The sequence below is a fragment of the Grus americana genome, chromosome 1 (assembly GCF_028858705.1).
Source record: "Grus americana isolate bGruAme1 chromosome 1, bGruAme1.mat, whole genome shotgun sequence".
NCBI classification, from domain to species: Eukaryota; Metazoa; Chordata; class Aves; order Gruiformes; family Gruidae; genus Grus; species Grus americana.
The window spans coordinates 12,110,957-12,125,112 of record NC_072852.1 but is presented as its reverse complement, the minus strand read 5'-3'; the positions used below and the strand labels follow the sequence as shown (position 1 = coordinate 12,125,112).

Sequence of the window (14,156 nt, the reverse complement as noted above, 5' to 3'; positions counted from 1 at the left end):
ACACTTGGTAATAATGTAGTGGTTGAGTTAAAACAAATATCCCTTTCCCAGTTTGAATGCAATTTTTTAATACATTAAATAGCTAGATATATCTCATGAAAATCAGGCATTGCTGTTATTCACTCATCTAATTAATTCTTATTTTAATGGATATGATTATTTACAGCTTTGGCTTTTAAGGAAGATCATATATTAAATTAATCAATGTGTTCAATACATTTTGAAGTTTATGACAGCAGAAAATCCACAAGATCAATGAAAAATACCTAAGAACGGTTTACTTTCTTTTTCTAATAGGCGGCTTCACTAAGAATAGGGTTTTATGATTTTCAAGGTCAAATTTTTTTCATCACCATGCATGGTTTATTTAAAAGAAAAAAAATATGTATTCAGTCAAGCCTAAATTTGTCCATTTATTCAGTTGTTTGTTTATGGGATTGGGATCAAACTATCAAAACTGCAGAACTAGCTCTTTTTTTTTTCCACATAAAACTTTCTTCAACGAAGTGACGAGAAAAATGTCCTTTGATCTCAGTAACGCAGGATCAGGCCTGTTACAGGAATAGCACAAGCATCTGCAATATAAGTATTCCTTACTGCCCTTGAGAAAGCTCAGCCTTCCTGTCTTTGCTTTGCCAATATATTTTGACCCCCACCCAGATTATTTTTCTTTTCAGTAATAACAGAAAGGATATTTCTCAAGAGCTGAGAATGGAAAACCAAAACTTTAATAATCAATTTCTCCTTATTCAAATATTTAACATATAATTATGCTTTCTTATGTCATGAACAATATTACTGGATCCTATTCCCTGTAACTCTAAAAGGGTGGCAAATACACAGTACACATGAAAATGAAGCCCTCCTATAAAGTTTATTCATAAAACTAAGAAGTGAGTCCACATCCCTTCTGCAAACTGTTTGTCTGGGAGAATATGGCTTGTCACTGTTGCTAAAGCCTAGTTTTTGCTAAAAGCAAAGTTTTTGCTCATTAGTTCCCTATAGAAAACAGTAGATGCCTCATCCAAAATTAATCATCTATGCCTTTTAGATGACTAGATTAACATGGGCTAATGATATTTTGCAGAACAAAACTCTCAAAACAAAAATATTTTCTGGCTATTTGCTTTGGTTTTGTTTTTGGGTTTGGGTTGTTTTTTTTTAAAAAAAGTATGCCTAAAGTATGCACTTTCTGTAAAACACATATTTAGCTGGAAGTATATTTTTTGCTTTGAAAATTACTTGGAGAGCAATTTTTGACAAACTGTAGTCAACATACGGGCAAAGGCTGCAGTCTTAGGACTTATACTTGTCTACTAGAGATCTAATGATTGAAAGAACACTTATCAGAATATGATTTGCATTGATAAATATAATATATAACTGCTTAATTTTTATCATGATTGTTAAATAGTTTAATAGGAAGATGAAAAATATCTTAAATTACTGAAAGATATGATGTTTTGATTCACTTAGATGTGTGACAGCTTTCAGGACCTAAGGGTTGCCTACATGCATTTATCATGGTAATATTAAAAAAAAAAAGAAATATTATTTCTATTTCACATGTCCCTCAACAAAAGATAAACATAAAATCAAGATTTACAGTCTGCACCTAAAAGCTTAAACTGAAACAGCACTCATTAAATATATATGAAAATTGTCCACATAATTTTCAGAAGTCTTTCTTCAGTGCTTGAAAAATCAATTGATTTACTTTATTTTTAAAAATCCTCCCTATACGCTTTTAGCTAGGATTTTCAAAGGCACCTGGGAGACTCACCAGCATAGTGCCATTAAAATGCAATCCCTCTGCTCTCTCTGAAATTCTCAGACTGACCTTTCACAACAAGCCAGAGAAGCTAGCGCTCATCCCTCTTCCTGGTGGCCTTACTAACTTTACTGTAATATTTGGCAGCTGTAAGGTAAAACTTAACCTTCTCATAACTGTGTATTTGATATCCTAGGAAAGCGCAGATAAATTGGGAAAGGCAGCAGTTTCCTGCATAACACTGGGTAAATGTGAGCACGCTGATTGCACAATATAACGCCCCTCCTTATAGCTTCAGTGACTGACAATGACTGGCGATGAATAAACCATGACTAACATAAAAGATGATCAAGATCATGACGACTGTTTTTAAGCAAGAGACAAAAATAGCAATAGATATTTGATTTCCACAACTTTCATTTATTAAAATCCATTATTTTCCTGGATTTTTAACCTCTTTGCTATGGTATTATTCTTTCTAAGGCACCTGAAGGGCAATCTGTCCCCATCAAGCTGCTGAGGAGGAGAATACCTTATGACATGCCACTAGACTACAGAAACTCAATACCATTCACAAGAGGGAAGGAAACCCCTGAAACAAATACTCTCATACAGATTTATTAGTTTTATTTCTTTCAGCTCACAGTTTATTAGCCTCTTAGGGCTACTCAAGCAAGCACGGAGGGAATTTATAATGGCACAAATTTTCTTTTCATTTAACAAAATTTGCCACACAATCACCTAAGAAAATTTGATTTTTTAAAGATTTACTATCAAGTGTTGTTACTTGGAAAAAGCAGTGGCTGGAAACATGCTGTAAGGTCTTCCACATTCCTTTTCATCTCCAAAGGTTTTGTAAAAAAAATGATTTACTGACCTTCAAAGCAAATTCTATTCCATGCTTTGGGAATTTAACCAAACATTCAGCAGTAAACCCTGTACAGAGAATAATGTTGCAGACAGCTCTCTGTGAATTTTGTTTGGTGGTAAAAAAAAGATTATAATATATTCCATATGCAAATAACTGTCATCTTTAATGATACAAGAATAATCTTTGTTCACCCTTTTTTCATCAGTCAGTGAATTTAGTTTTGGCTTTCTTCAATGATAAAGCCAATACCAACTTGATTCCTAGTGTTAGAAACCCGATCTTGGAAAACAGGTTACATAGCTCTTGTCTCTTTTAATGAAAAACAAAAGCTTCAGTGAACTCTCTCCCCAGAACTATTATTAATATTATTAATATTGAACTACACATTTTGGAGATCCCAATGACTGGGAGTTTTCTCCGTACACAGCGTACAGCTTACTGACAATTAGGCAGTTTTATGCCTACTCTTTAATTATCCTTCTAATCCACCACAAAAAAGTTAATGCAAGTATTATTTTTAAAACAGTTGTGTTCTCACAGGACAAACAACAAAATATTTGTGTAATATTCTTTATTAACATCACAAAAGCCTCTGTAACACTCAAAACTTGTTGCATTACCCAGAACAAAACAAATTATAGCTATCACAGACTGAAAATCCAGGAAGGTATCTCTCCCGCTGACAAACAGAGTCTGTTAAACCCAACCTGCATATGGGTACGTGAGCTACATCCACTCATCAGGTTGTCCTCTGAACATTGTATTTAATCACTCAACATCAACCTTTCATCACTCCTTAATTCCAATTCAGTGAAAACACAGCCTGACTTTCCTAACGTAAAGTATATAACAATCCCTAATACGTATGATAAGACCCTAATGTAAGTGACTTCCTCGGTAGACATCTTATATTGGTGTTTGTTTGACACATGTTACTGAAACTAATACAAATTTTAGCAGGACCTTCCCAAAATATGATTATTTCCTATTCGCAGACCCACATAACCACTTGTTACTGAAAAGTTCAATATAATCAAGAAATATCTTTACACTGCAAAGTTTGGTAAGCTACAAGCCATGGTATGCAAGCATCCCCAGCCCAAGTTCAAAGCACTGAGCTTATCCACAGATAAGCTGTGGATAAACTACAAAAAGTGAAAGAGTACACGCAGTCGTCTCTGCACTATACCATTCCTGGGCTTCCAGCCTGGCAGGGCTGCTCCGAGCAAATCTAGGATGCTCTGTCAAGCTTTTAATTTAGGATCCCCTGTGGTAAAGTACAAGAAATAATATGTTTTCCTCCTCTTTCCTGCTGACATAAGGATTCAGCCTCAGAAGGTTGTTTATGGGGAAGTTCAGAGCAGAAGCAGAGATTTGGTGTATGTGCCTCAGAAAAAAGAAGGAGTAAAGCACAGCAATCCAGTTTCACACGCAGCACCACAGTGAAGGGGACAAACATAGCTTTCCAGAAAGATGGGCTACACCTCCCCATGGAACCTCTGCTGCCCAAATCGGCATGGATTTTATGTAGCCGTAGTGATTTGGAAGTCAGCAATACAATGCTGTTCTCTTTTATGCCATCACAGGGTATGGGGTGCACAAACGACAGGCCATGTGTACACCCAGCAGCAGGCTTGACAACGTCAGCTTCTAGGTTAAGGAGACTGTTAGACTATCTTAAGCCTCGTTAAACCTTCAGTTTGTGCCAACAAATATGCCAGCCCATGACAAATGTGAAACTGCAATGTGAAATTTCACCTTCTAGGAACTGGAATGACACCATTTTTCTTTTTTTTCTCTATTCCTTCTTCCCCTCCCCCCGGCCCCGAAATACATATTTAAGTAGAATGATAATTTTGTTTATTGCATCAAATGGAAATTGCTCCCTTTTACTCACAGGTTACTTTTGAACAGGTGAAAAAGTAATTTGCACATATAAATTTAGACATAGACTGTATATACTGTTGCTAGCACTGAAAGGAATGGTTATGTATTTTAAAAATGTGAGTGGAATTGGAGGTATCTGCAAAGTTACAAAAAATCATTTCAAAAAATGCTTCAGCCAGAAGAGAAGCTCTGTTTCATTTTAAATATTTTCCTTTCTACTTTGTATTGACTAACTTCTGTGGTTTGGACCTTATTAGTAGAAATGACTGTAAAAGATCTAGTTAAAAGGTATCAGTTTTCATAAGATTCTAATAATTTTAACTATTGTTTTCTTGGCCTTATTTCTGATTTTTTAATGTAAATACATGGAAGAAATAAATGTATTATTTTTATAGTTTACATAGTACCTGTGGAAAAAGTATACTATTTATAATATTGCTTTTCAACAATGGGAGGATACAGTGTGCCTATTTGTTTAATCTTATGTAAGGAAAGTCTATTTCCTTTCAAAACTTCAGAACAAGTCACCTTTGCACTGGCGATACTCCTTTTCTTTGAAGAAATCTGTATTGATTCCTCCTCGTTAAGGGGGTGAGAGAAGAGAGCCGTTAAAGCATTTTGCCACTGCTCACGCAGTGTTCAAACTAAAGCCCAACCCTCAGCCAGCTCTCAAGTGAAGCTGATTATAAATGGGTACGCAGTCATTTGGCCAAAGAGCCATAAGCAGCCAGATGTGCTACTAGTCAGTCCCTTGTGTGCCTTAACCACACGGGGCCCAAAAAGCTCAGGTGGACCTTTGACCTTTTCTTTATCTCTTTATCTCTTCTTCACGCATGAGAAGTCTTTGCACTTTTTTTTTTCAATGCTGTTAGAGTGAAATTTGGCTTTTTGTATAAGGAGGTAATAGGTTTATAAGGACTGGAAATGACAGATGTGCACACTTGCTAGCTTCTGAATCTGCCTGAAAGGGGTTTAATTACATTTTTATTAAAAAGAAAAAAAAAAAAAGTGAGTGAGAAGGGAGAAAATAGATTTACAAGTGCTCATAAAATCACAGGCTAACTAATTAACAAGATCACTTGGAGGATAGGGAGGAAGGGAGTTCAGACAGTACAGGCTGAAACAGGAGCCCTCTTTGCCCAGAGCTAAAATGTATCATTTGCTAGAAGGAAACTTAATTGTTATATTTGGAATGAGGGTAAATAACACGGAAATGTCAAAGATATCTAAATATGATCTGATTTAAATATACACCTTGACTACTTGTTGGTATATTTGCTAAATGAGTTGGAAATTGAATTTAAACATTAGTGGATTGAGATAGTGAAGTCTTTTATAAATCGAAATAATAGTATCAAGGTGAAGACTTTGGAGAATCAAGCCCAGAGGTAGCTCTAGCATGTCTGAAGAACAATCTGTCACCTTGGGCAGCTCAGCATACACATTAGGAGCAGTAAAACACTCAATAGCTCTTTGTGAAGGGGACCATGTGTTGATAGGAAAAGACATACCAGTTAATAGTTGACCTTAAGCAGAATGTTCACATATGGCAGTAGGTGAGTCCTTTTTTTTACAATTCACAAGGCACAAGGCAGACAGAAGTCCTAAAATCCTGGTAACTTGTAGACTTTAAAATTATCACAATGGAGTATTAACTGGATTTTGATCTTGGGGCTTTTTAAAAATTGTACTGAAAGGAGAATCACTCATAACAGAGTGCTGTTTTATTAAATCTATCAGAAACTATAAGAGAGTTTTTCATCTTTGATTTGCTATTTTGAAGAATGAAGAAGGAGGGATAGATCCACTGAGGTGTGGGCAGCTGCCAGTTCTGTGCAGAAGGAACGTACTTTCAAAGCAAAGGCAAACACACAATGAGAGAATGTCACTTACTTGTGTGTGGGGAATGTATTCACACGGCTCTGGGGCACATTCATCAACCCAACGTACCCCACAAGGTTAAGTGCATTTTTATTGAAGCTTTATATTATGAAGAAGAGACACTATTAAAATGCTGCGTTGTGGTGGTTTGTTTTTTTACTTACATAGATATTGCCATGATGAAATCATACCACATTCCACAATAGAAGCCCCACTCCGAAACAAAGAGGAAAAATATGTCAACTTTTTCCAAACTGCAATTGCATAGCTATTCCAAGCCTTGCCAAAATATTCCACTATTGAGATTCCTTCATTGAGAATTATGCAAGACCACCCACACCCTCCAGCCAGCCAGTCTCGCTAGGCTGTAGACACTTCTAGGCATAATTTTCAGATTATTCCTCCACTTACATCGCTGCAAACCTGGAATAAGTCCTCTTGAAGTCTGTATAGGTATTTCAATAAAAACGTTGAAAAGTGGGTTTCTTATTTTTTAATAAGTAGTGTGCAGTTATAATTTTACTGGTCATCAACTTTATCCCTTTATATAATTATGATTTGTGGGGTTTATTTCAGAAGATGACACAAATGCTGCCACTCTACAGAACTTTCCAGAAGAAGATATCTGATTTTTCAAATATTACCTTGCTCATTTCTGCCCATTATTAACCTGTCCAGGCTTTATTCTCATTTTTAGTCCCAAAATCAAAGAGACAACTTTGGCAAGCATGGAGAGCCATAAAGACAGGCCAAGTGGGTTTAAGATTACTGCTGCTGAGTTGGCCACGTCAGATGGGAGCCAGTCTTCTCTGTGTCTTGGGCATAAAGAGCTTGTGTGTAACAGCTCTGCAGTGTGCAAACTGCTCTCCAAGAGTTGTAAGCTGCATGCTTCAAAGTCTGCATAGTTACACTGAGTTTACCCTTTGGATTCTTTCCAAAAGACATGGAGAGGGTCCTCGCCACATCGTCTAAGGTTGCACAAGCTCAACCCGTCTCACTAGCCTGGTTGCACACAGTGGCTTTGCCATTGGTGCTTGAGATGTTTTTGCTTTCCAGATGCAGTGTGAAAAGCTTTCTGTTGCCAAGTATGACATTATTTTTGAGATGGAGCAAGAAAAAAAGCCACACCCATGGAGAAGTCAGAGAAATTCCACATTATTTTACTTCTTCTGGGAGCAGTATATCTTTTCATTCTAATCTCTTGTGTTTTCTCTCTTGCTGGTTTTTTTCTAGTGGACCAGCAATCATATCATTTGAGGAATGGCTGTGCTTCCTCCTGCGATGCTCAGTCAGGCAGAGACACGTTCCAAGTTGCTATCAGACTAACTGGCCAGCTGAAGCCCTGACTGTGCAGACACCAAAACTCTTTGATACAAATTTAAAGAAAGATATGAGAAATGGAAGAAAATTAATTATTGTAATTGTCTGTCTGAAAAATGAATTAAAACTGAAGCTAGTGATATTCTCCAACTCAGAACTGGGCAACAACATGAGACCTGTGAGCTGTTCTCCCAATTCATTCATCTTCATCCCATTCACCTCTAGTGAGTAAACCTCTGGGAAGAGAACGAGGTCTGAGTGGACTTCTCATTACTTTTGCACCTCTTTCAGGCTGTTATGGTTGTGATAAAAGCAAACCTTTTTAGGCCTAGGTTTGCGTATCTATTTACTCCCCACAAACTTATGTGGCAGATGATGTCAGCTGGGATGTCTTTGAATATTGGAGAGGGAGAGAGAGGACCAGGGAGAATATAAGTAAGGTTGAGTAAAGGTAGGTTGTTATACTGCTAGAATGGTCTTTCTTTGCAAGTTTACCTTTCTGTTTCAGTGTAAGAGTGTGCTTTTCAGGTTTACTGAGGTAGAGTGTAAAGACATAATTTTCCCTTTGTGTAATTGACAGAGGCAGCTACTCCCCAAATGTGCAGTTTTGAGGTGTTAATACACTTTCATTGATGTACCAACAACCGTGCATCTGAATTGTAGTGAAGAACTATCAAATGTGGCAAAATAATCAATACCTTAAATAATGAAAGTATGCTAGTAGTCTCTTAACTTCTTTTCTGACCAAAAAAGCTCTTCACATCAACTCACATGCACAGTATTTCTTTTTCTCTCCGAGCATATTGTCACTAAGCTGCAGAATTACTCCTGTTGCCAGAGCTAATAAAAATTCATTGAGAAAACACAGCTCCACCACTGAAATATTTCATTATGGTTTCTGTAATAAAGTAACAACCCGCTTCACTGTGGTGAGGCAGAGGAACCCTTTTCATTATATTCCTTTCTCTCCTTCAAAGAGCAACCTCCGCAGAGATTCAGCCGATCTCTGTTTCTGGGATTGGCATTACTGCCCTTGCTGCAATAATCCTTGCCTTTATTGATGTTACCAACTTTAGCTGCAATTTTAGCCACAGATCTCCTTAAAACATAGGGGTCCTTTCTTCATCAGTCACTTCTCACCCCTACTCTGTATAAAAAAAGGACAACTTAGTATATGCAGGCTTGGTTACAGTTTCATTATTATTATTACCATTTTAATCAAATTAGGATTAGCTATCAGGAAAACATCAGGCATAAAGAGATCAAGCTAAATCCCAAGTGCTTAGCTTTTATTCATTCTTCAGTAAAATAATGTAAAATTCACTCAGCTATGAGCTGAAGAAGTATTGGAGAGCAGTATTTCACATTCGAAAGAATTTCATTAATAAATTCATATCAATAGTTTGGTGAATTAGAGGGTGGCGTGTTTAGACGCAGACAATTCTAAATACAGAGGGATGCTCATAAAAGAAGCCAAGTTGTCTATAGCAAAAATAAGGAAACAGGTACGTGGGATGGTGGATATCACATGCAACTAAGTAAACTACTGCTCCCTTATCTATCATCTAGTGTGTTTTCTTGTTTCCTATCAGTATCAGTATGTCAGTCAATGGTATGCATATACCTGGCGTCTATACACTGTTGTCTATATATCAGATAATCATCCCCATATACCCAGTCTAGAAAGTTAGCAAGCTCTGCTTTACATCTGGGAAGGATAAAAGAAACACTTATTCTCGCTCCACTACATGAGAAAACAAAGCAGCTGGAGGTCAACAAATGGCATCCCCCCTTCACTGAACCTTCAATGAACCCCGAGTCCAACATGATGCCGGAAGGGTCATTATATTGGAGATAACGAACTTTACCAAAAGAGACAGCCACACGCGATTACATAGTTCTTTCATAACTATTTATCCAAATGTCCTCTTGATATTTCTACTTCTAGAATAGAAATATTAGAATAGTAGAATACTTCTCCACAATATTTTTCATTCCTTTTTCTATATTTCTTTGTTGTTCTGTATGGTTAAATTACCCCATGTAGCCTAATGTGGGCTCTTGACTAAATTTGATTTTGCACCGAAGAGGCCACCCAGCATTTTGCATTGACAGGAAGCAAGCTGCTTTCTGGACGTGGGTGTTTGGGATGCTTCTTCAAGCCAAGGAACGTTTGGTTTGTGAGAAGAGCAAAGGTCAAGCCTATCCTTAAATGTTTTCCTGTTTTGTTTTGGTTGGGTTTTTTTGTTTGTTTCTTTGTTTTTCCCTTGAAATACATTTTTCTGGTACATTAAATGCATTCACTTCCATCAGAGGAATAGCCATGGAGTTTCATCAGATTGCATGTTAAGATTTTTTTTTTTTTTTTTCCAAATTACTGTAATGCCACAACGTGCTTCACTGGACACAGGGTTTGACCACGTCCCCCAGAGGACTTCAGAGGTTGGACACAACTGGAAATTATTAATTGCATCATCAATGATGTTCACTGTTTGTGTTGCTTAACACCTAGGATTGTTATGAGTATTTTCAATATTAAATTAAATAAGACTTTGGGGTTTTTTTAATGTCGACTTCAAAACCAAAATACTTCCAAGCATGTGTACATTGAATATTATTTTATTTAAGCTTACTTTATTTCTGTATGGATTTGGAAGCTGGAAGTGGGTTTGTCATTATTAGGTGTCATTTTAGAGATGTGGCTCAGTGGGAGTAGGAGTGCTGTGCTCAAGCCCTGCAGGGAGATGTGTTCAGCGGGTAGCATGCTTGCTGTTTAAACACACAAGAACGTAACCATATTTCATTCTTTTTTACACCATGAAGACTGACACAAAGAGTGAATTTAGGAGCACATTCCAGAGCTGTGTGCTACCATCAATCTTCAAGTGATCACCAGCTGGTATTTGGGTGCACAATAAAAGACATGTTCAGTGGGCTGAGCATAGCCTGGTGGATAACAGTCCACTCAACTCTAAATCCTATTCTGGTGGTATTTTGCTTTTTGACTTAAGACATGTCACATAAAGTCTCTGAGTTACATATGTAAAGTGGAGGTAACAGTTTGGTATTTATTTGACTGGGTTGTTTTTGGGTTGCACTGGGTAATGTACAAAAAAGCCTTTGAAATTAAAATGAAATATCTGGAGGAAGTTATTTCAAGTGTATTTCACATGCAAAAAAGAGATTTGTTTGTTTGTTTGTTTGAAGTCCAGACTCTTCAGACTTAAAAAGCTCAGCCAAAACTCTGGTTTGGTTTAAGAGATAACTTTTATGCTTTTCTGTTTAGATTTCATCTGAATGGGAAGCCATTTAAATAAATAAACCTTCTGCAGTCACTCACTCCAGGTTTAAACTAGACTTGCCGTATTTATTCGGCAGGATGACCATCTAGTATTTGGCCAAAGGAAGAAAAAAAGTAAAAGAATTCCCCCTCTTGCATGTCCACAGATATAAAAAAAAAATAGATAAAACCTACTTGTTTATATTCAACTCTCATTTATGAAGCATCTCATGATTACAACAGTCCCACTTGTAGATAATGGTAGGCTCTAACAGGAGTAAGCTATTAGTTCATTTGGATGTGCTGAACATCAGCAAAGAGAAGGAAGAGAAATCATTGCTTCCAGGTAAAAGGCAGAAGAGTCAAGAGCAGCAGCGCACACTGCTAAAGCACTGCATGGACCTCTTACAGGTTCAGCAGAGAAACAGCAGGTTCAAGGAAGGACGGACTCGAACAGCAATCCAAAATTGAAGGGTATTTAGATTCCTGACAGATTAAAACTGGCATACTGAGGGTACAGGATAGGAAGTGGTAGTGGATAGTAGGGGATAGAAGTCAACCACATTCAACCACTTATCTCTCTAGCAAACTACTGATTATAGCCAGAGGATGATGCAAGTGCCCTCAGTATATGACTCTGTGTCCTTGATTCTGAAACAAAATAAAAATTGCACTACCTTTAAAGGCAAAATTCACAGATTGTCCCCTTTGTTTATGCCCTGTACTCACATCTTGGAAGCACAAGCAAAATAAAGTGGCTATTTATTTAAAGCATAATGTACAAATATCTAGAACAAAGAAGATTTGTTTCATGATCAGAACAGGGAACTATAAGTCAGAACTCCTGGGCACTTGCTCTCTGACCTTGAACAAATCTCTCACCCTCCATTTATGTCAGTTTAACCATCTGCTATATGTTTGTAACAACGCTTACCTGTCTTTCAGAATTACTATCAAGTTCAACTAATGTATGTTTGCTAAAAAAAGCCCACCAAATGAAAGGCATTTTTATGTTCAAGGTATTATTCTAATTCATGTTCCTGCTAACCATTTAGGCTTATTGCATAATACATTTAAATCACTCAGTTTTACAGGTACACACGCTTTAGTGTTTCTGTGCCATATAAAGTAATGCCGCTTAATGCACAAGCCATTTCAGCTCCATTAAATAGATAATGCCATGAATTCTATTGTAGGAAATCCCTACCATGTGACTGTGAAAGAGTAAATAGAGACAGCTCTGAATAGCTTTTAATCAGAATTTGTTTACTAAAGGCATGTTACCTTCTCTTGATTTGCCCATGAGGAGGAAAGCCAAACAGTGACCTTTTGAACTCCTAGCTTGAATGCAAAATATTTTTAACAGGTTTAAGTCTTTTAGCTGGTGTTTTTTTAATAGGGCTTTCACTATTATATAAGACACATTTCGACTAGTTCCCTTAAATAGCTTCAGCTTCACAGCAGTTCACTGTATACTTCAACTGTTTATCAGTTATGAAAAACTAAAAGCAATTCTAACAACTTTTAACTTTGTTAAACTGATCTCTCATAGCTGCTGCTCTTCCTTGGCTCAGTTTACTGTTCAGTGCTGGGTTACTGGGTGGTTTACTGGCACTGGAAGTTCCTAGAAGCAAGGGTCTCTTGCACCAGGTACATATTGAGTGTAAAATAAATAATTTCAGCTTTTTTTTAAATGTATTTTTTGAGGCGATCTATTGTAAAGCCTAACTATTATCCACTGAAGGCACTATAATATAGAGATACTTATCTTTCTCATTTGCGCTACAAAAGTTATCAAATCTAGTCTGTCTATGGGAGTGTCATTAGCCTGAGAATTACAATACTACAGAGCCCTGGGTTTTATCATCACTGACCAGTACTCTGTTGATCTGATTTTCGACTGCGTTGCTCTAAATGTTCCACTCTCAACACCAATAAAATCAACAGAGAACCACTGGCATAAAATACGGTTAAACATTAGGAATCAATTCTTAGCTCTCCAACCGTCAGAAATGCAGTCTCCAAATTTATCACATTTACCAGTTGTCTGCAAGTAAAATTTCAAAAATTGTTGAAATATGAGCTCATGGTGAGAAACGACCTAGAAGTTCAGACGCTTGGGCTCTACTCCTGGTATTACTACTAAGCCGGAGTGCAGACAATCATTCTTAGAAATGTGATTCTCAGTTTTGCAATGCCTGTCAGACTCTCCTTCTTGTACAGCAATCTTGAAGCAGAACTGAGGAGAGCACAAGTATCCAGATTCTCGCAGGAATATTTCAGGCATTAGCCTTCTGCCTTTTTTTACGGCTACCACGGACCATTTGGTGCAGGTTGGTAAGGCCTGAGCGTGCGTATCAGGCTCGGACCATTTGATGTGGCTTGGTAAAGCCTGACCATGCATATCAGGCTCACCAAAGAATTTAGGCAGAGAAATGATTTTGTTCTGCTTGCCGATAAACCTTAGGCAGCCGCTTCCTTTGCCAAGCCACTGCAAAGAGAAACACTGTGCTGGGCATGCCCAGTAGTACGGCCTTCATCTATGAACATTTCTGATTATGAGCTAGGCTGGATTTTCCTCAATTAATATTCTGAATTTTGGCTCTTAATTCCCACCTAGATGTCAGTTTAGGTGTAAACCAGTGTATTGAATATGTTCCTGGTTATACGTCCTTGCTATACTTCCCTTACTCTAACTTTGGGCACTTTGCAGCTACTCTACTACAGGTAGCTATCTCTCCTACAGGTAAACTCAGTACAGCAATGCCAATTTATATTCCAAAATATGACTATCAAAAGAATTCACCAACACCTGCTGATTTCATAACAAAGAAACCCTCCTGGAGTCTGGCAAAATATGTTTTCCCTTTTGTATTTCATTGTGTTTTACATGTGCCATACTCAAATGAGCATGCAGGTACGATATTGCCATGCTCAGAAGTCTAATTCCTGAGCTCAACCACAGGCAGCAAACTGGGCTGTCCTGGACTTGTCACTGCCTGTCAGATGATCTGTCCCTTTATCATGTCAAATCAATGCACGGTAGTCCAGAAATAGAACAATTAATGATTTACAGTTTGAAAGATAAAGTACACACGAAGAATTTCATCCATCAGTGTTCCTCATACCAAATGAAATGGTCACAA

The 14,156-nt window shown here is 37.4% G+C and overlaps 1 protein-coding gene across 2 annotated transcripts in view; it reads right to left on the bottom strand.

The window, feature by feature from the left end:
• Window positions 1-14,156, bottom strand: part of SEMA3C (semaphorin 3C) — a 128,314-nt gene that overhangs the window by 55,598 nt on the left and 58,560 nt on the right. The gene's annotated exons all lie outside the window — the stretch shown is intronic.